Raw genomic sequence first — 21,598 nt, forward strand, 5'->3', positions numbered from 1 at the left:
AACCAAACACCCATATATTCAAACCATTGAACAGCAAGCATAACACATGCATAATTTGAACAACAATACACAATCCAACAACATGCAGGTTTGATTGATGGCAACAGGCCATCGAGTTTTGGATGTAGACAGGGCAGATGCATTAACAAACATACCGTCTGTATGAACCAACAGGACAAATGTCCAGGGTGGTGGCGTGATTGCACATACCAACTTCATGTGGAATGGTTGCCATGTGGTTACTATAGGGTAGGGTAGAAGAAAATTTAATTAACAACTTCAAATACCAATACATATGCTGTGCATTTCTAATCGCTGCGAATATACACACTACAGTTCTGCCTACGGTTTTCCTGTATGTGATAACTACTTCAGGTTGGTGATAGGAATGTTACTGCTATATCAGCCATTTCATTTTTATTCATATACATTCATACCTGGCTCTGTTAAGCTACATCATCCTGCTACATTTGCTTTATATAGCTATAGAGAACTGTGGATGTTTGGTATTTCAGACAACCGCACTATCTGCATATTGCAGACTGAGAGCAACATACCCAGATTTTGGGACACACATTCCAGCTGCGGTACAGTTTTCAACACATGTTACTGTTTGGTTCTGCCTGTCACATTCATTTCATTCTGTACTGACTGCAGTATACTCTATTCAGGAGTTATTACTACTTTGTTAATTGGATTCATAACTCTTTCTCACACTCTCTCACTTGTTTATTTTACAATTCAGGATGGTACTTAATTCTAGGCTTTATTGACATGTTTTACCTGTAGTTATAACAATCCTTTCCAACAGTCTCACTTCTGTCATGTTTCTGTATTTCAGCAGGGATATATTTCACACGATGTTTACTCAGCTTCTGCAGCTGTGCTATTCAGCCTGCCAGGTTATGTACTATTATATTACAGGTGGGACATCTTTATTTCAGACTTGTTTAATTTTTATGTTTGGATTACAGGCTGCATCACACTTTTTGTAATCAAGCAATACTTACCAACCTATTACATATTACTTGCACATTTTATTAATTAGTGACTACACTGCACTCTTTTGCTAACTGTCATACTTATATATTTGTTACAGTTACAGGAGAGAATTACTGACCTGCCTGGTGAGCAACCATGCCAGCCTATTGGCAGAGGCTCTACGGTTCGCAGAACAGACACCTGCAGCTGTAATATAAATAAAGTAATATTGGAATACACATCTCCATAATATCAGCTAGGTTAATTTCTTACATAAATAATTACATTACAATTCTGCTCACATTTTCAATTTACACTGTTAAAGAAATGGATAGCTATGGTTCTTTCCTACCTCCCTGCTGCACATTCCTGTATTGCTTTTATTGATGCTTCTTCTACTTGCTCCCCATTTCACCACTTTCCTATCTACCCCATTTTAACATCTATAATCTGGTTATAAAATAGAATCACACATAACACACATAAGCAGCAGAAAGCAGAAGCAAATGGATGAAAAGCTTCACTTTTTGGCCTGTGTGTTTGGGCGGAGTTTGGCATCATGCATCAATGTGCAGTAACAGTGAATGGTGGTACAATGCTACAGTTATCTCTGCTCCATGCCTCTTAACCTCTACTGCACTATATGCCAACACACTGCAGCACATGTACTATAAAGAATTAATGTCATTGCATTATCACTGCTTATTTTAAAAGAATATCTTTTAAAGTATTAGATATACCTGGATTCAAACCCAGCATTATCTGGGCTCAAAACAAAATGGTTCAATGCATTTACACATGATGACACAAAGTCAGTTAAACAACAGCCCTTGTATTTCATAGATTCAGTACTAACGCTCAGACTTTTTGCAAAGCAGTTCCTGTTGGTACACTGCTTAACTATGAGCGTTCATGGAAAGTATTGAAAATGTATATCTTTCATGTGCAAACACTTTGCAAACAATTGCACAAACCCACTGCTTGCTGCACTATCGAAAAGTAAATATTATTATGTATTAGTGCTGTTTACTGTCCATTTCCTGTGTATGACATGAAACTACATGTGGCGGCATAACAAACTGAAGGCCCTATCTAAAAATATTTCACATATTTACAATACAGCCATGTGTTAAGCTCTCTGAAGCTAACTGCATTCCTGGTGTCACAGTACTTTTTCCCCAACACATATATCACTCCACACTACAGACATTAATATCAGATATTGTGTGACATGTAATAATGATCAATCGGCAACATGCAGAGTTCAGGGAATTATTAACCCATAAGCCTAAAAGCCTTTTTTGCAGGGCTGAAGGATCAGTATGGACCTTATCTACAGGGACATAGGTGACTCACCACACTTGACCTGACCTTATTTTGGTTTTGCATTGGTAGATCTTTGCTGGCTAAACATTGTGGACTCTTTGACAATGACTCCAAAACACCTGGATATGGATAACAGGACACTACACTATGTTGATTTATCCAAGACTTTGACACCATCCCCATTCAGGTATAATAAAGAAACACTCCCATGTGGGGATTAACCCTTACATTACTAGATGGATAATCAACTGGATCACCAACAGAACACACACTGTCAAAGTTGTGGACTGTAACTCTACCACTAGACCTACTACTCAGAAATGCCACAGGGATCTGTGTTGGGCCCTCAACTGTTTGAAACTATCTGAAGTCAGTAAAGGTAGATATCCTGTGGATTACCAAGTTTGCAAAGCATCAACGGATGAAGTCATATAGACTCCCCTCAACCATGTTAACCTATTACAGAAGGGCTACCATTAAATGAATGGTGCCAAACCTGCTGGACTGAACCTTAATAATGGAAAATGCCTCATTGTCCCCTTTGGAAATGACGTAACCTGCTAATAATTATGATATACATAGTAATTACTCTCTAAACTCAAACACAGTTGGGAATACATGTTTATAGCAATTTAGACTTTAATCACTATGTGTCCATAGTGGAGAGACACACAATCTGCATTGCACACCTCATAAATAAGGCCATCAGATCCAAGAACAGAGAGGTCATAGCTCTGCTCTACTCTACTCATATTAGACCACTAATTGAGTATAATGTTCCCTTCTGTCTGTACCTCACCAGATAGCTGCAGCAACTGGAGAAAACACAGCAGTTTGTGGCTGAGAGAATCCAGGGCCTCCAAAACATGACAAACGTGGATAGACTGAAAGACCTGTCTCTGTATTCAGTATCATGCAGGCTGCCGAGAGGTGACCTATGCCTTGTCTACAGAGCAGCCTCAGACTCTGCCCATTTGGAAATGCTGGACATCTGCAAATCAAAGGGGACAAGAATCATTTGGTCCAGAGATTTCAACCTAGCCTATGACATAAAAAACATGTTGGGGAGACGTGTACATCTCCCAGCAATTGTCACTCCTCTGTAATAAGCTCCAACTGCATGGGAAGCAGTGCTCCTCAAAGACCCTATTGAACCTCAACCTTGACAACTGGATAGGTGATTGTAAATTCACTCCAGGGGTGGCACCTATGTCCCTCAATGACAGGGCCAGTCGGTACTGATCATAAAATCTCTCTGCTAACAATGACCATCTAACTATGCTTAATAAGGGCACTTGTATTTTTACATGGCTAGGCTTGTAAATGCCCTAGGGCCATTAGGCTAGTAACATCCTATGAACCTATGAAACTATGAAGCTATGAGCCTATGCAGGCCTCCTCACATCTTCTCTCCAACATGCCCTACTGATGTTATCCATTGTAAGTTGACCTGCAGACTTATAAAAGCCAGACTTGTGCTGTGGAATTTGTGTAAAGTACTGAGTTCTGTAGTCTGTGTACTTAGGAAGGGGGGGTTCTATTCTCACTTCAGTCAACTCTTTGTGTGTGTTTGTGCTCTTGATTGACATTACAGAGAGCCTTTTACACCAGTATGTGGGACACTGTTATTAACACATTCTCCTCAACAGACACTGTTGATGCCATCAGTTGTTGTCTGAGCCACTCCAAATCAGACTTGAGCTGTGGTGCTTGCCTTAAATACACATGTCTGTAGTCTGTCTACTTAGATAGATAGGGGTTCTGTTCTCACTGCAGTCAACTGGGTGTGTTTGTGCTCTTGCTTGACATTTCAGAGATCCTTTTACACCAGGATGTGGGTCATTGTTATTACAATATTCTCTTCAATAGACACTTCTAATGTCATCCACTATATCTGATTTGAGGATATGCACTTTTCCCACCAGTGCAGGGTCAGAGACTGGCCTATAGGCCAGGCAGAATTCACCTCATCCTATACAATACAGATTACAGTGACATGGCTTTCAATCTATCCACATACACCATGGCATGATTTGCAGGCCCTGTGCTTTCTTGATGAGAAACCCCTGTGGTTTACCCACCTGCTGCATGTGTCTGGTGAGGAACATGCAAAAGAGAGCATTATATTCTATTAGTGTTCTGATGAAGTTCGAGTACAATGGGGTAATGCAATCCTAAAATCTGAATATGATGGCATGACTTATGATGTGCACAACATAGGCTTACAATACCAATGTGGACACTTGGTGGTTGAAGTTCAGATTTCTATCTACATGTGTTCCCAGTGCTTGCATCACTGGGTTTCAGCATAGCAGGGCTGTTGTCAACGCTGTAGTTAGCATGGAAGTCCACTTTTCAGAAGGACAAAATAAAGACACATTTCTGAATTTATTTGTAGACTACATTGCATTGTCACCAATCAGCTGTCTGTGTTAGCCCCTTCTGCAGTATGTTATCATCATAGGTGGACTCAATGATTGCACCCAGTATGCTAGAATCAGCAAATGTGGTAAGCCAAAGGCCATATATTTTTGACTGAACTGTCAAGAAATAGATTCCAAACGCTAAAGGGCTAAGCACAGATGCCTGGGGTACACTAATGGTGGCAGCTCTACTGTTGCAGGTTGATTCACCATCTTTCACAGTGTGTGTTCTGTCAATGAGCCAACTGGTTACCATCTAGTGACATGAGGTTTAATTCCCCAGCTGGGAGATTTTCTCAATGATCCCTGCATGGGGGATTGTGTTTAAACCCTACTCCCACTGAGGATAGCCAGTATGCACTGTCCTATTTACATCCAGGCCAATCACACAGAAACAATGGCCTGTGACAACATCACAGATCACCTATCACATGACTCATCACATGCACCTTCCTGACATGATTTAATACACACTTCAACACACCCTCCACACATACTGTGTTGCTGTAGAAAAGTATTTCAACATGCATCTGTGTGAGTTGGGGAGTGGACAGCACCCAATTCATGCATGTATAAACACATCCTGATTCTCCTCATATGTGACGTAAACCAACATGTCATCATGGACCTTTTCTAAATGGACACTAGTGATATCCTGGCTGTGTGCAACAGACCTGTGTGAGCTGTTAATGCTACATCATGTCTGTTACATCTGTTAGATATCCTCAAAGAGTTCCCTGAGGGCTAGCATGGTGACAACACTATCACCACCTGCATTTGGTCATAGTGCTGACTGCTTCCTTGTATGTAACACAAGTACTGAGTATGTGAAGGACAGCACATCAGAAGCCTCCATAGTTCCCAGCCTTCACATCAAAAACTGCGTACAGTGCATCCTTCTTCATGAATCTCACTACACATCTTCCACTGATATGTAACTGAGGTGTACCACCTTTGGCCACACCTAGGTATTCTTTTTGTGGCATAAACATTACTGTGATGGTGTGGGACACCCATCATTGTTATACAAGATGCATGTGTCTTACCTGTTCTGCTGATGCACACAGTACATACATAGGTGTTTGACAACATTAATGGCATGGATAACATTTGTGACAGTGTGGATTGTGTCATATGTATATCTTCTTCTTCTTTTGGCTGCTCCTGTTAGGGGTCACCACAGCAGATCAACTGTTTCCATTTCTTCCTGTCCTCTGCATTTTGCTCTGTCACACCAATCACCTGCATGTCCTCTCTCACCACATTCATAACCTTATCTTAGGCCTCCCTCTTTTCCTGTTAACTAGCAGCTTCATCCTTAGCATTTTTTCCTAATATACTCTGCATCCATCCTCAGCACATGTCCAAACCAATGTATTCTAGCCTCTCTAATTTTGTCTCCAAACCTTCCAACCTGGGCTGACCCTCTAATATACTTATTCCTAATCCTGTCCATCCTCGTCACACCCAGTGCAAATCTTAACATCTTCAACTCTGCCACGTCAAGCTCTGACTCCTGCCTTTTTGTCAATGCCACTGTCTCCAACCCTTATAACATAGCTGGTCTCACTACCCTCTTGTAGACCTTCCCTTTCACTCTTACTGGTATTGTGTCTCAAATCACTCCTGACACTCTTCTCCAAACCAAGGGCCATCTGTGTGATTTTTGGGGATTTTTGCCCCGGGGGGCCCAACCCATTCCATTGCATGTTTTTTAAACCAAAAAAAATCCAAATTCCCCCCTTTTTTTGTTTGTAAAACCCCCCCGTAAAAAACCAACAGGGGGGTTCATCATGGACCCTTTTTTTTTTTTTTTTTTTTTTTTTTTTTTTTTTGTTTTTTTTTTTTTTCTTTTTTTTTTTTTTTTATTTTTTCCTCTTTTTTTTTTTTTTTTTTTCTTTGGACCTGTATAATCCCTGAGTTTTTCAAACCAACCTTTTCCTGTTAATGCACTTCTTTCCTTTACTTTTTCCTTTAGATATCCTCAAAGAAAATTTTTTTAGCTAATTTTTTCCCAAACCTTCCCAACCGGGATTTTCTAATTTCCTTTATTCCAATCCGGGTATTGGGACACCCAAAAATTTTCCATTTTAAACCTTAAAAAGGGCCGTCTCCTTTTGCCCAATCCACTTTTTCCAAACCTTTTTAACTAGGGGGTCCATTTTCCCCTTTTGGAAACCTTTTTAAAACCTTACGGGTATGGTTCAAATCATTAACCCCAAATTGTGTTTTTACCTTTTTTTTCCAAAACTAAAAACCTTTAAATCGGGAACTTTGTAAAAGTTAAATTCAAAAGTTACTTCCCTTTCCCCCTGTTATTAACAAAATTTTCAACTTTTTCCTTTCTTCCCTTTCCCCTCTGATTTTCTCGGGGAAACACCAACACCACCCTTCCCCAATTTATAATTAAAATTTATTTTTTTAATAATTAAAACATTTTTCCAATAATCCACCCCCCAAAACACTTCCAAAAACCAATTTTTTTGTTAAAATGGGTGATTAATATATTATTTAATTTATTTAAAATAAATCTTAACATTTAATCTCCCCCAATATTTTTAATATTCTCCCCCCTATAAATATTTATATTTTAATTTATTTATTATTTTTAAATATTACCCCTTTACCCCCCCATTTTTTTACCCCCCACACCCCCATTATTAATTTATAATATTAAATATAAAAACCCACACCCATTGCACCCCCCTTTCCCCCCCCACACACACACAATACACACCTCTAATTATTTTTTAAATACCCCCTTATATAAACAAAACACACAAACAAAAAATATATATATATATATATATATTTATATTTATATAATAAAAATTTACACACAACACACACAAAAAAAAACACACACACACAATAATAAAATAATATATATATATATATATATATATATATATATATATATATATATAATATATAAATACAAAACATATATAAAAACCCCACTTTTTAATTAATACCTTTTTTTTATATAATATATAATTAAATATTAAAAATTAAATAAATAACCCACAATACCCACAAAAACTTTTATGTTTTAATATATTAAAAACAACCCACTGCCAATTTTCCAAACCCACAAACCCAACACAAACCAACAACCAAAACACAACCAACCAAATTTTTAAAATTATAACACAACACAAACTTTTGTAATAAAATATTTAAATATTTATTTTTATTTTTATTTTTTTATTTTTATTTAAAAATTTAAACCCCAAAACACAATAAAAATATAAATAAATAAACCACAAAACCAACCACAAAACACAAAATAAATTATTTAAAATTAATAAATATTATAATTATACTTTTAAAAATTTTTTCAACATTTAAAACAGCCACAAGTAAAACCGGGTGTTTATAAAATTGAAAATTCAAATTTTCCAAAAACTTCAGTATAGTTCGGGAAGGGATCATTTCCATTTTAAATATATTTGTATTTTTCCCAAAACAATTTTGCCCAAATTTTTTAATTGTTTTAATTTTTGGGGCCTCCATAATAATTATCTCAAAGTGCTCAAAAACCCTTTTATTTTTGGCTTAAATTTTGCTGTATTTAAAAAAATCTTTTATTTAATAATTTAAAGGAAATTACAAAAATTTTCCCACCCTTTTTGTTCCCATTTTTCCTTTGAAAAAGCTTAAAAATTTTGCAACGATCCCCAAGCCAAAAAAATTTCCCTTAAAACCAATTATCAAAAATTGTTTTTTCCCAAAAAAAATTCTTTTAAAAGAAAGAATTTTACCAAAAATTTTAAAACCCCAATATTTATTTTGGTTTTTGTTTGTACTTTAAATTTTCCCCAGTTTTTCTTTTTTAATACAGGTACATAATTTGTTTTAAACCCAAATCGCTTTGGGGTTAACAAAAATTGAATCTTTTTCTTCCCCTTTTAACAAAACCACGGGGAATTTTAGGGTTTAAAACTTTCCCTTTTGAAAAGAAGAATTTTTTGGAATGGTTATGAAATTTTTTAAAAAAATTTTGGGTAAAAGAAAATTTTTCCGGGTTTTGGGGAAAAAAATTTTTTATTTTTCCATACAGGCAATATTTATCCAAAAAATCAAAAAATTTGGATCTACGAAAATTTTTTAACATTAAAAACCCATTTTTTTTAAAAGGGGAAAAAGAAGGATTATGAAAGAAAAAAGGGAAAATTTTTTTAAAAAGGGTTTTGGAAAAATTTGTTATTTCCCTTTTAGACACCCCAACATAAACCAAGGTTTTTGGGTAAATAAATAGATTTGGAAGGGGAAAAATTTCTGGCTATGATTACAACAAAAAGGGGAAAAAACCCTATTTTGGACAAAGTGAAATAGAAAAATCCCCCCTATTTTTAAAATTCTTTAAACTAAAAAGACAAAAACTCAAGGTTTGGGTAAAAATTAGGTCTTTTAATAATGGTCTGGTCTCATACAGTTGCAGGAATTGCAGACCTTGTACATATATTTCCCATGAACAAGTGTTTAAACATCCACGGATGAAATATATTTTTAGTCCCAGATTCTATGCAGATTGTAGTACAGCAAGTGAGATTTATTTAGCCACATGCAAGTCCTGCACAGGATTCTGTGTTGGTAAGACCAACAAGAGATTAAAAGACAGAATTTTAGTCATTCTTATTAGATTAGGACTTGCAATATGAGCAATGCACTAGCTAAACATATTAAAGAAAATGCTGGACATGAGTTTGTTTTTAGAGTACTACAAAGCAGTGGTGTCACTGGGTGATCTCACTCCTACTGAGGTAGAACCTAATGGATCTGAGGCTGCTGATAAACATCCTGTGTCTTGTGTCACTAAACACCGGGGAAAGTGGTGTGGTGAGTAACATAGCTGATTGAGCTGTCTAACTGTTTTTTAAACAGTAGCTGTGTTTGTGTTTTTCTGATCTGGCTGACAGTTTACAACATGAGCTTATCTGGTCCATTGTATAAATAAATACTTTACTTTACTGTGTGAGGGCTGTGATGTTTCTGCCAATTCCCTGTCTTTAGATTTTCGGTGCTGTTAGCGATTACGCTTTCAATCAGTGCCTGGGACTTGGCTCTTGTGTATGTCTTGCGCTAAAAGATTGAGAGCTATCTGTGAAGCCCTGAGGATCATTACAACTGGCATTATACGCCAAAATACTTCAGACCTTCAGTGCTCTGATTTTAAACAGGAGAGCCATCCATGTTTTACTTATATGGTTTCCTGTCTGTGACAATACTGTTGCCAGCCACAAAACCTTGCACTTATTCATGTCTAAATGTGGTGCGCTGGCATGAATATGCAATGAGTGCTGCTGTTCACTGCACATCACCATGTGCACACGTATTGTTAACTCTGTGAGGATTTGGGCTAAAAGGATTTACACACAGTTTATTAATTTTGAAGATCACGCCAACTACTGGATGGCAATACTCACCAGTGTGCTGATGATGTAATTGCTATAGGGGATCACCGTGCTTGCTGAACAATACTGTTACACATTTTTTGGCATTTAGTTTTAAGCTATAGTTTTGACAGAAGCTATTTGCTTGGGAAATGCCCTCTTGGAGTATCTTGACATCTTCTGGATCATTTTTGATAGCACCAAGTTTATAGTCATCTGCAAACTTGGTCACCCATAAATGCTTAACATTAACTTTGACTTCTGAGAATTAAATGCCAAAGAGGAGTGGACTGAGGACTGAACCCTGGGGCACACTGCTAGGGCCAAGTCTTTTGGAGGAGGTAGAGCTGCCCACCCTAATTTCCTGTATTCTGCATGTAAGCTAGTTTGCTCTCTAATGACTTACCAAGGGATTTAGTAATCTGTGTGGATTTAGCATCAACTTTAACTGACGACTATAGAATAACTTTGAACACCTTTACTTCAAAGTTTAGGTGTGTGTTGTGTACTTAGGCTTTCCATCATACATTTAAAAACACAATGATAACCTTCCTCCAAAGATGTTGTCTAGGTTAAATCGTAGAAGCAAAGATCTGCCAGCAACAAATTGGCTTAGGTCACGAAGTTTATATGTTGCCCTAATAATACACTTATTTACTAATTCCAAAATGCTCCTTTTCTCAGACTTAGTAATAAGGCTGGTCAGACTTATAGGTCTATAATTATCTGGGTCCATTAATACCCCACCTTTGTGCAGGAGGATGACTGTTGCTGTCTTACATTTGTGTGACATAAAGCCTGTTTAGAGGTCGATATTGAATAAATTCTGCAAGTGGTCAGAAATGTCCTTTTTCAGGCTGGCTAGAAAGCATCCTGGTATATTGTTCATCTCAATAAATGTACTATTCTTGGCCTTAGCTAGTGCTTTGGGACTTCTTGGAATATTTGAGTGGGAAGGTATGGTTGCTGGTATGAGATCTGGGAATGGGAGGGGGCAGAGTTAGAGCTAGAGCTATCTGCTAATAGATTGTTTATGTTCTCTGTGCAGTTCAGAGCATTGATTCTGATGTTTCTAACGTAGCTTCAGAAGATTTTGTGGATGTTTTTGCCAGGATGGATATATGTTTACCTCATATCAGGATCTAGTTGTTCTTATCAGTCTCTGTGGCTCCCTTGTAAAATAAGCAACAACATTTTTGTCATCTAGAAAATTACAATTAGTTTATCTTTCAATGAGCTTTTTTTATTTTATACTACGGCCTGTTTGTATTTGGGTTCCAGCACAGGGAGTTATTTTCAAATTTGCCATTGTATTTACTTCAGAGGGGAAAAGATGCATATATGCAGCATGGACATAGAATCTGGCAGTAAAGGATTCCACATATGGAGAGGCGTCATCAATTTGAAGGGTATGTTGAATTTAATCTGGTCATCACTCATATTTAGTAGATTAGCTTTAGCAAAATCTCTGAATACAGAGCTATTGGAGGATTCTCCTGGTTTCTGTCTTATGTTGAAAAATACCAATTTAAAGTGACTGGTAGGGAACAAAGTTATCCCATACTAATGAGAAACAAGTTTAGGATATTGTCACTAGTTGGAGTGCAGACTAGCTAATCCTGCAAGTTTATATTGATGAAATCCAGAAATCTTTGTGAATACAAGTTAGGGCATGTATAATTCTTGCAGTTGAAGGGGGTGGTTGAAGTTCCCTAGGAGAATAGTGTTTAGCTGAATGCACAGGAACATGAAGTTCCCTAGGAAAATGGTATTTAGCTGAATGCACAGGAACATGAAGTTCCCTAGGAGAATGGTGTTTAACTGAGTGCATAGGGACATAATACTAATGAAGCAGGAAGTTGAGAGTTGCTATTTGATTGCTGGGGCAGGGAGACATGAGGGTCAGTTGATGTGATTACTTTGTTGCTTTGCAGTTCAAGCGCTTTTGATGTACCTGGGTTACTTATTGAATGGGTTGTGATTTGTGAGAATATCAATAGAGATTTGCTCAACTACATGCCCTAGAGTACACTGAATTCTAAATGCTACACAGTGTCATAAGAAAAGCAATGCAAGCCATTTATGTTTGAGAAATGATATCTCCTCCAGGACTTTTTCTGTGATTGTAATTTGTTTGAAAAAAAAATGTTTCATCCAGAAATTCTGCTTATGAATAACTGTAAGTTGAATATCCAAGAAGTCAAAAATGGTACAGACTGCTACCCTACATGTTGAATATGCTCTCAAAAGTCTACCAACCATATACATTTCTAGAGGGCAAAAAATAATTGCAGTGATGAAACAAAAACTTCAGATCTGCCATTCAGCCACTATTTGCTTTTCATGTGGGCATGAGTTTCCTCAGAAAATATTTGTGATTGCTGTGTTGAATTTATGAATGAAGGCCAAGATTATGAGTTTAGTAAATTAATTAATTCATTACTAAGGACATAATTATATGTGATTTACAAAAGTGTCTAATGTCAGACAAATTGATATGTGAAGTATAATACTGTAAATAAAAAAATGCAGACTCTAGCATTTCCACTCAGTTATATGTTTGGGTATGGTAATGTTTGATACACACTGTAACAAGTATACACACTACACTACATAGCCTGGGTGTGATAACAAATGTATCATTTTGTTTTGTGTTGAGGATCAGAATCTTTGGCTGTGCTGAAGTGTATTACATGCACCTCCACCTCAGTGTGATATAGCTGCTGAATGTTCCCCCTCTGAATATCCAGCCTTCTCTTCTACTTCTGGTATAATTGGTATGGAAGGCCCTGTCAAGATGGTTACCTGCTGCTCCATCTGTTTGCACAATGCCATATCGTACGGCATTGTATGCAAGTGCACCCATACACACACACACACACACACACATACACACAAACACACACACACACATATTGCTATTTTGCACTATGTTGCAGTGTCTGTTTGATATGTCTAGGCAATGGAACATGATCCCAGAAGGTTTTGCCACCCATGTTGTTAACTAGTGTCATTTTGCCATGGATGAATAAGGCCTGTATAACCACCTCTATCACTGCTGAGATAAACGTTTCTAGCGTTTGGGGCTCCTTTGGACCCATTTCAGTATGTGGACATTTGTGGATACTACTATAATCAGTGCATGTTTGAAGACATGACTGCTGTTGCTGTCAATGCTGTAGTTGTGCAAATGACATGTGACATGTAACTAATTTGTCTGCAGTTAAAAGCATTCTGTATCTTTACAAATCTTTATCTGTTTGTGCTTTCTCTAGTGCTACTGTCTATAGGCTATTGTTTCTAGCTGAAGCCTCTTTAACTTTGCTAGAGTGTGTTAATAGTCTGCTGAGTGGGGGCAGGTTCTTTTGTGTTTTTGTAAAAAAAAAATGTTGTTCTGGTATTTAAGCCCTAACTTTGATAGGGTTTCTGTCTATACACACTGAGCAGAGTGGATAAGTTGTTGACCGCAGCTGTTAGCTGAGATATACAAGTATCCTGTATTTTTTTCGATTATTTATACAAGATTATTGTTTTTAACAATTAATATATAGCACTTTTATTGTCTGCTTTTTAGTCTTCGAGTGTATTTTATTGCTATTAACTAATCTGCACAAGTAACTGATTTGTCTGCAGTTAAAAGCATTCGGTATTTTTACAAATCTTTATATGTTTGTGCTTTCTCTAGTGCTACTGTCTGTAGGCTATTGTCCCCACCCTCCCAGTTGGTGTCTTGCTCTTATACTTGCCTGTCGGGCGCTAGGATCCGCCACATAACACAAGCACTCAGGTCACTCCAAGGCAAGTACAAATATGACTCAGTCATTGTCCATGCTGGTGTGAATGACCTGGGACGTACCTCCCTGGACTACATGAAAAGAGACATAGAGGAGCTCTCTGAGCATGTAGCCCAGGCCGGTATGACCCTGACTTTGAGTAGCATCTTACCCTCACCAAGAATGATGCCACAATATGAAGACAAGATGATCAATTTCAACAATTGGCTTAAGTATTGGTGTCATTCAAAGGGGATCCAATGCCTGTCTGCCTGGGATGACATGCTCGACAAGTCACGATGCTTCGCTAGGGACGGCTTGCACCTGTCACCCCTGGGCTTTCGGATATTGGCAAAGGCTCTTGCCACCCCCATTGTGCCTACTTGAGGCAAGGCTCAAAAGACAAACCCACCTCCATAGGTATCACAAGGGATAAGAAACTAAGAGTAATGCTACTCAACATGAAGTCTAAACCTCAAGATGCCTTTTCAACTCTCCTTAGCATGGAGAACATTGATATCTGTGCAGCAACAGAAACCTGGTTCAAGACTCCCGAGAGCACCCCAGCACTACCAGATTATACCTCATACCATGTTTTTGGGCCCCAAACCTTGGACCGAACCACAAAATGAGGGGGAGTATCAATATTCATCAAAGATACCCACACCTCCAGGTTGGTGGCACAGCACAAAGCATCAGAGACTATCCATGTGCAACTAACAGTGGGTAAAACTGCCTTCCAGTTTATAGCCTGCTACAGACCACCCTCCCAAACCCAGGAACCCCACTCTGCCTTCCTGAGAATACTGGAAAATATGAAGGTCTCTCCAAACACCATTATATTGGGTGACTTCAACTACCCTAACATAGACTGGGAGCATTACTCTAGCTCCAACACCTAGCCGAAGGTTCCTAGAATTTATAAACTCAAATGCTATGGAACAACTTGTTGCCACTCCCACAAGAGGGGAAAACATACTGGACCTGATCATCATCAACATGGGGACTCTATGCTCCAGACCAGAAGTGTTTCCCTCACTGGTAAGATCAGACCATAAACTAATCTCACTAGATATTCACATCCCGACCCGAGCCCCTGCCCAGAAAACCACAGTGAAAAACTTCTCTAAAGCAAATTTCACACTCCTCAAAACCGAGGTGGAATCCTTCAAAGCCCCCGGGCCTGAGGAAAATACGGCCCAGACCGCAAAATCCTTTATAAACACATTCTATGAACACCTTCAGGAATGCATGGATCATGCAATCCCAAATAAAACCAAGACCCAATCCTCCAAAGTTAGGCGTCTTGTCTAGTGGACCCCAGCCATAAACAAACTATACAATAGAAGGAGGAAGCTACTACATGATAGAGCAAAATCCCAAAAAGGGAAGGCATCTCTGATCAGTATTAGCAAAAAACTACAGGCACTCATAAAATCATCTAAGGCCAGCTTTGAGAAAAACTACAGGACACTAGGATAATCACAAGGCTTTCTTTAGTTATGTTAGGAACCTTGGTTGGAATTCTAGATATGCTCAGAATTAGTCCAAAATGACAAAATGCGAACCCACAGACATTGCCAACATCCTAGCTGACAGGTTCAGCGCAAACTTCTCCCCTTCCCACCAAAAGGCAAATATCTATCCCAGCAGAGTGCTGCCCCCCTGACATCTCAGATGCTCAGGTAAGAGCCACCCCCTCTAAAGCAAAAAACACAGCATCAATAGGGCCAGACGGTGTCCCGGGCTGCGTCCTACATGAACTCCAAGAAGAACTAAACTCAAACATAAAACTACTGGTCAATCTCAGCCTTACTACAGGATATATACCCAAAGAGTGGCGTACAGCAACAGTGGTCCCTCTCCACAAAGGTGGTGCCTCAACGGATCCTGGAAACTTTTGCCCCATAAGCTTGACTAGCTTGGTCTGCAAAGCTATGGAAAGGATCATCATGGAACTCATAAATAAAGATATTTGGGACCTACAGACACTGGATCCTACCCAGTTCAGCTTTGTTAAGGGGAGATCCTGCCTCTTAAACCTGGTCAATTTCTTTGAAACAGTCACCAAGGCCATTGACGAGGGGAAGGTGGTCCACACAGCCTACCTGGACCTTGCAAAAGCCTTCAATACAATACAATACCCCACTCGGGCATTATAGATAAGCTCACTAGCTTAAATATAAACCCTTATGTCACTAGATGGGTTGCAAACTGGCTCAAAGACAGAACCCACATGGTTAGAATTGCTGGAACCATGTCAGACTCCAAAGCAGTTACAAGTGGCGTCCCACAAGGCTCAGTCCTGGGACCTCTCTTGTTTGGTATATATTTCTCGGCGGTACAGGCTAACACAGAAGGACTGTGGCTGACCAAGTTCACAGATGACTGCAAACTGGGTGCCATAATAGACTCTCCAGCCAACACAAGCATCGTACAAAAGGGCCTCATAGAAACAGACAACTGGTGCCAGAGCCATGGCCTCAAGCTAAACACCAAAAAAGTGTATAGTCATCCCCTTTGGCAAAAATAAAGTGCCCACAAATTACCACATAGGTGGTAATCCATTAAGTACGGAAGAAGTAATTAGGGACCTGAGGACCCAAGTTGATAGCAATCTCTCATTTGACAACCACATGGCCCAAGTGGTTAGAAAAACATTTTATATAGCCCACCTAATCATGAAGGGATTCACATCTAGATCAGGGGAGGTCATTGTGCCTCTTTACTCATCCCTCATCAGGCCCATAATTGAGTACAATGCCCCTTTTGGGATGTACCTTACCAGTCACCTGCAGCAACTGGAAAGACCCCAAAAGCACCTCACCAAGAGGATCAAAGGGCTCAAACAGATGCCATATGCTGCCCGGTTAAAGAAACTCCAGCTCTACTCAGTGGCATACCGCCTGCTCAGAGGCGATCTGTGCCTGACGTATAAAGCCATGTCCAACCCAGAATTAATGGACATGCTGCACCTCAGAAAATCCAAATCCCATCGAACTACGCGCTCGAAAGACTTGAACCTCAGCATTGAAATAAATAGGACATACTGGAGGGACAGATTCATAACCCAGAGGCTCCCTTCACACTGGAATAAAATCCCAGTCCAGGTTAGGCAGAGTCCCTGATTGACTCTCTTCAAGAGGAATCTTGATGAGTGGATGGGAGATAGTAGGTTTACCCCGGGTATCACTTCTGTGTCACTGTTAGACAGAGGCACAGTATACTAACCTCAAAAAAGGGCATAGCAAACTTCATTTAAAACGGGTGGCGAAAGCCAAACACACTCTGGCTAGGCTTAAAAATGCCCTAGGGCAGATAGCCTAGAATGAACCTATGAACCTATGAACATAGCTGTCATACACTGCCACATAGACTTGCAGGATAGTGGCACCATGTATGCAACACTGGATGTATATGCAGACTTTAATCCACATAGTCTGTGAGCTCTATATTGTAGGCTGTAGCCCAACAGATCTCACAGTAGGCCATCCATGCTTCCACATCTCTGCAGACTGTGCCATTAGTGTGGCTTGAACAGTGTCCTCACTTCCATGAGACTGCTAGCCAGCCTTTTGTAGGTAGTCTACTTTTCCCCACACCACCTTTCCAGTCTGTGATGCTGTAGTACATCAGTCCTTGATAAATGCAGCTTCCCACAGGATGGCAGGGAAGAAGCCATGCCCTGTACATTGCATCATCACAATAGCCTCCAAACAGCACCTGCAGTCCCATGTCTTCTTGCTAAAAAGCAGAACATGTTCCTGTTCTCTTTCTGCCCCATGCATGGTTGCTATAAGTCTGTGCTCCTTTACCATAAATCTTGTATTCAACGGTTCTGCTCCAAACTTCAGTAGATTATAGATGCTCATTGCAACATGATCATGAGCACAATGGTAACCATGGTTTCTGTTGTGCAAATATGAGCCCCATAGCACATTCATTATGCAAATGAGGTGATGCATCATGGATGTATCAGATTAGTGCCTATAACATGATGTGTCAGCTCTACCCTATGTTACACAGCATGACCATGACCATCAACAGCCTTGTTGGGCATGCTGTAGTGTGTAAGGCCTATGCCATTATGCTAAGCTGTAGAAACAGACCACACCATGGGCCTTTCATAGCATACTAACACTTTTTTTGGCCACAATGCTGCCAGTGTGCAGACTGCTGACATCTTAAATAGACAGTGGGCCAGATTCACGAAACCTCCATGTAAGACTTAATATGTCTTACTCGGAGGCTGCAGTTGAACGGTATGACATCAGTGTGCCATGAATATTCATGAGGGCACGCTGACTCATCCATAACTCTTACACGGACTGAGTAGGCAAGCAGGGGGTGTGTCCGACTGACGAGCGGTCTAAAAGTCTGCGTCCCTGCAAGGTTTTAAAAAGCATAGTGTCAACAGACAAGAGCGAGTTCGCTCAAATGTACTTGCACCCAACACCACATTCCCTGACACTGTAAACCCCCATCACAGTTATAAAACGTAACAAATAAATATATTTTTTTAAATCCACGATATAGCTGCCCATATTTGCACTTGTTTGCACGGGTGTGCTCATTGCTTAACCACAGTTAGCAATTGTGATATTGAAGAGCATATAAGAACTACTTATGCAAATTAATCCAAATTGCAATAGCGTAATGGTAGAGCATATGCACAAAGAGGAGGCATTCATGGTTCGAGTCCCACCACTCCCCTTCTTATTTATGTTTTAAATCAGAATTTGAAATAATACCAGACATATATGATTAAAATTTAATTAAAAGCAGTGAAACGGCCAATGTATCAGTGAACAAAATATATATTTTTAAAGGTCCCAGATATATAATAGCCTGCTGTTAAGCAGTGCTGTACCTAGGTAAACAGAGGTGCACATAGTTTAATAGCGATTTACCCAGCTAAACAGAGGTGCCCATAGTTTAATAGCGCTTTACCCAGCTAAACAGAGGTGCCCATAGTTTAATAGCACTTTACCCAGTGCAATAGAGTTGCCCAAAGTTTAAAAGTGCTTTACCCAGCGCAATGTGTTTGCGTGGATGTGCGAGCCGCACCAACCAGGGCAGCGTAAGGCACCGTGGAGCAACGTAGAGCTAGGTTGCTTAAATGCAGCCACACCCCCTAGCCTGTCTAGACAGTATTAAAATAAAAGAGTGACAAGGTTCAAACCCAGGACCCGTTGCATCATAATCAAAGCACAGAACCACTAAGCCATGACAGCTTAGGAGAAACAGCCACTATTAGCGTACATATACATAGAAATGGTAGATTAACCATTACTAAGCAGGTCTGCAGTCAGCGTAGAATTCTCAAAAATGGCCAATCACAAAAAAGTGTGGGAAATGTGGCATATTTAAGTCCCATAGGTGGGAATACTCTCCATAACTGATTGTGGTACCCACTTGCAGTCAGGATGGCTGGCGTCGGAGAAGGTAATCACTTTAGAGCGTAAAGGTGGGGCATTGAGGAGTCTAAATATATGGTTCGGCTCCTAGTCAACCAACATGATGGCTGACTCATGCAGGGCCAGGTTCAATGGGGAGCGTACAAGGCAGAGGCGTGGAACCAGTTGGCACATGATCTTACCAGTGCCACAGGCATTCCCAGGACTGATGAGCAGGTCCATCACCACCATGCGGACCTGAAACGTCGAAAGGAGGACCAACTGAACCAATAGATCTAGGAGGCCCGTCATATGCCCAATGCCCCACTACTGAGTTAAGTATCCATGTAATTAAGTATGTAAGAAATACTATCCTAGCCTATAGTATGGATATGTATGTTCCAATATCCCTTCATTTATATTACATCTGCAGGTGTTCATTCCTAGAATCGGCAAGCCTATGCTGATAGGCTGTTAAGGCTGTGCCACCAGGCAGGTTAGTAATTATTCAGCTGGTATTATTATAGAATATAAGTGAGACAGCCTGTAAAAGAGTTCAGTGTTGTAACCCAGTAATAAAGGTCAAATAAGCCTAGAATAAAGCTTCTGTTAGTATTCTAAGTTCAGATAAGTGATGCAACCTTAAAAAAGAGTATTGTAATCCAGTAATAAAGAGTAAACAAGTCTCAAATAGAGTTTCCACCTGTATTGTAATATCAGATAACTGCTTCAGCCTGAAAATGAGTGTTTTATTCCATCAATAAAGGTCAGACAAGTCTTGAATACATCCTTGTATATACTATCATATGAAATAAGTGAGTCAGCTGGAAAGGATTGTTGTAAGCCAGTAATAAATGTTAATAAAGCCTGGAATTAAGTACCATCCTGAAATGTAAATATAAAATAAGTGAGAGAGTGTGAGAAAGAGTTTGAAGCTACCAATAAAGGTGTAAGAAGTCTGGAATAAAGCTATACTGCATGCATTACATAATGAAATGAATGCAACAGCCACAACCAAAGAGTGAAATGTTTTTTAATAAAGTACAATACCTGGACTGTGTCCGTCCCACATTTTGGATATGTTGTTGTACCCTTGCATTATGGAGATAATATAGATATATGAAATGCTGAACATCCACAGTTGTCTAGGCCCATATAAACTGACTGATGGGAATGCCAGTATCTCAGAGGAATATTTATAGCCCTCAACTGTTTCATGTATAGTATGTACATATTAATCCAGTACATGAGCAGATTGTGCTTGTGATCCCACGAATGTCAGTGTGTTGCTAGAACTGTACGTAACTGTTCAAATGTAGCAGGATACTTTACCTGAACACAGCCATATATGAACATATATGAATACAAATGAAATGTATATTAATGTAGCAGTAACATCTCCATCACCAACATTTCTAAGGTTACATACAGGGAACTGTACTAATACATGTAGGGGATATATATCTGCAGCTAGTATGAATGTACAGTATATGTATAGGTATTTTAAGATGTTAATGTAATATTTTACCATTCTATATTATGCTCACAAATGATGCCATTCCACACCAAACTGGGTATGTCTATTCACAATTAATTCATATGGGCATTTGCCCTGTTGGTTTATACATATCTGCATGTACATTGATGCATGTGCCCTGTTCACATATCCAAACCTGATGGCCCGTTGCCACCAATCAACCCTGCATGCTGTTGGAATGTCCACTGTTTTCCTAAATATGCATGTGTTATGCTTGCTGTTCAACATTTGAAATTCATGTGTGTTTGGTTAATGGGAATACTAATGCATGCTGTTACAACTAATTTGGAATGGTGTTGTTTGTTACTAACCCAAAATGCCATTAAATACCGCTAAACATAGGACAACAGGGAAGGCGGGTCCCAGCGGACCCACCTCTCCCACCCCAGCTGGCGATTGCACCTGGCACCAGTGCCCAGCCCGGGACCTCCTCCTCCGATGGCCCTGTGCCACCTTTGGGTGGAAGCACTGCAGGGGATGGGGATCACCCCCCCTCTGCAAGCGTGGCCAGAGGAGAGCCTCCACTCACCCTCCAAAGGGTCTGGGCTGTGGTGCGTAGTGAGATCAGGTGTTCCATGACTGATCCCCTACGCCAGCTTGAGGCGAGAGTGGTGCAACTCACTGGTGTGCTTCCCCTCCTATCCAGCCCCCAGCACAGCCTCAGCCTGGGCTGTGAAGGCACAGTGGTAACTGCCCATGGGTGAGGATCTCATTTCCACTTTTGCCATCTGTGGGCTCATGGGCTTGCGATATCCAAGCATCCATC

Source organism: Protopterus annectens, chromosome 7.part0 (genome assembly GCF_019279795.1).
Source record: "Protopterus annectens isolate FY-2018-M chromosome 7.part0, PAN1.0, whole genome shotgun sequence".
NCBI lineage: Eukaryota > Metazoa > Chordata > Ceratodontiformes > Protopteridae > Protopterus > Protopterus annectens.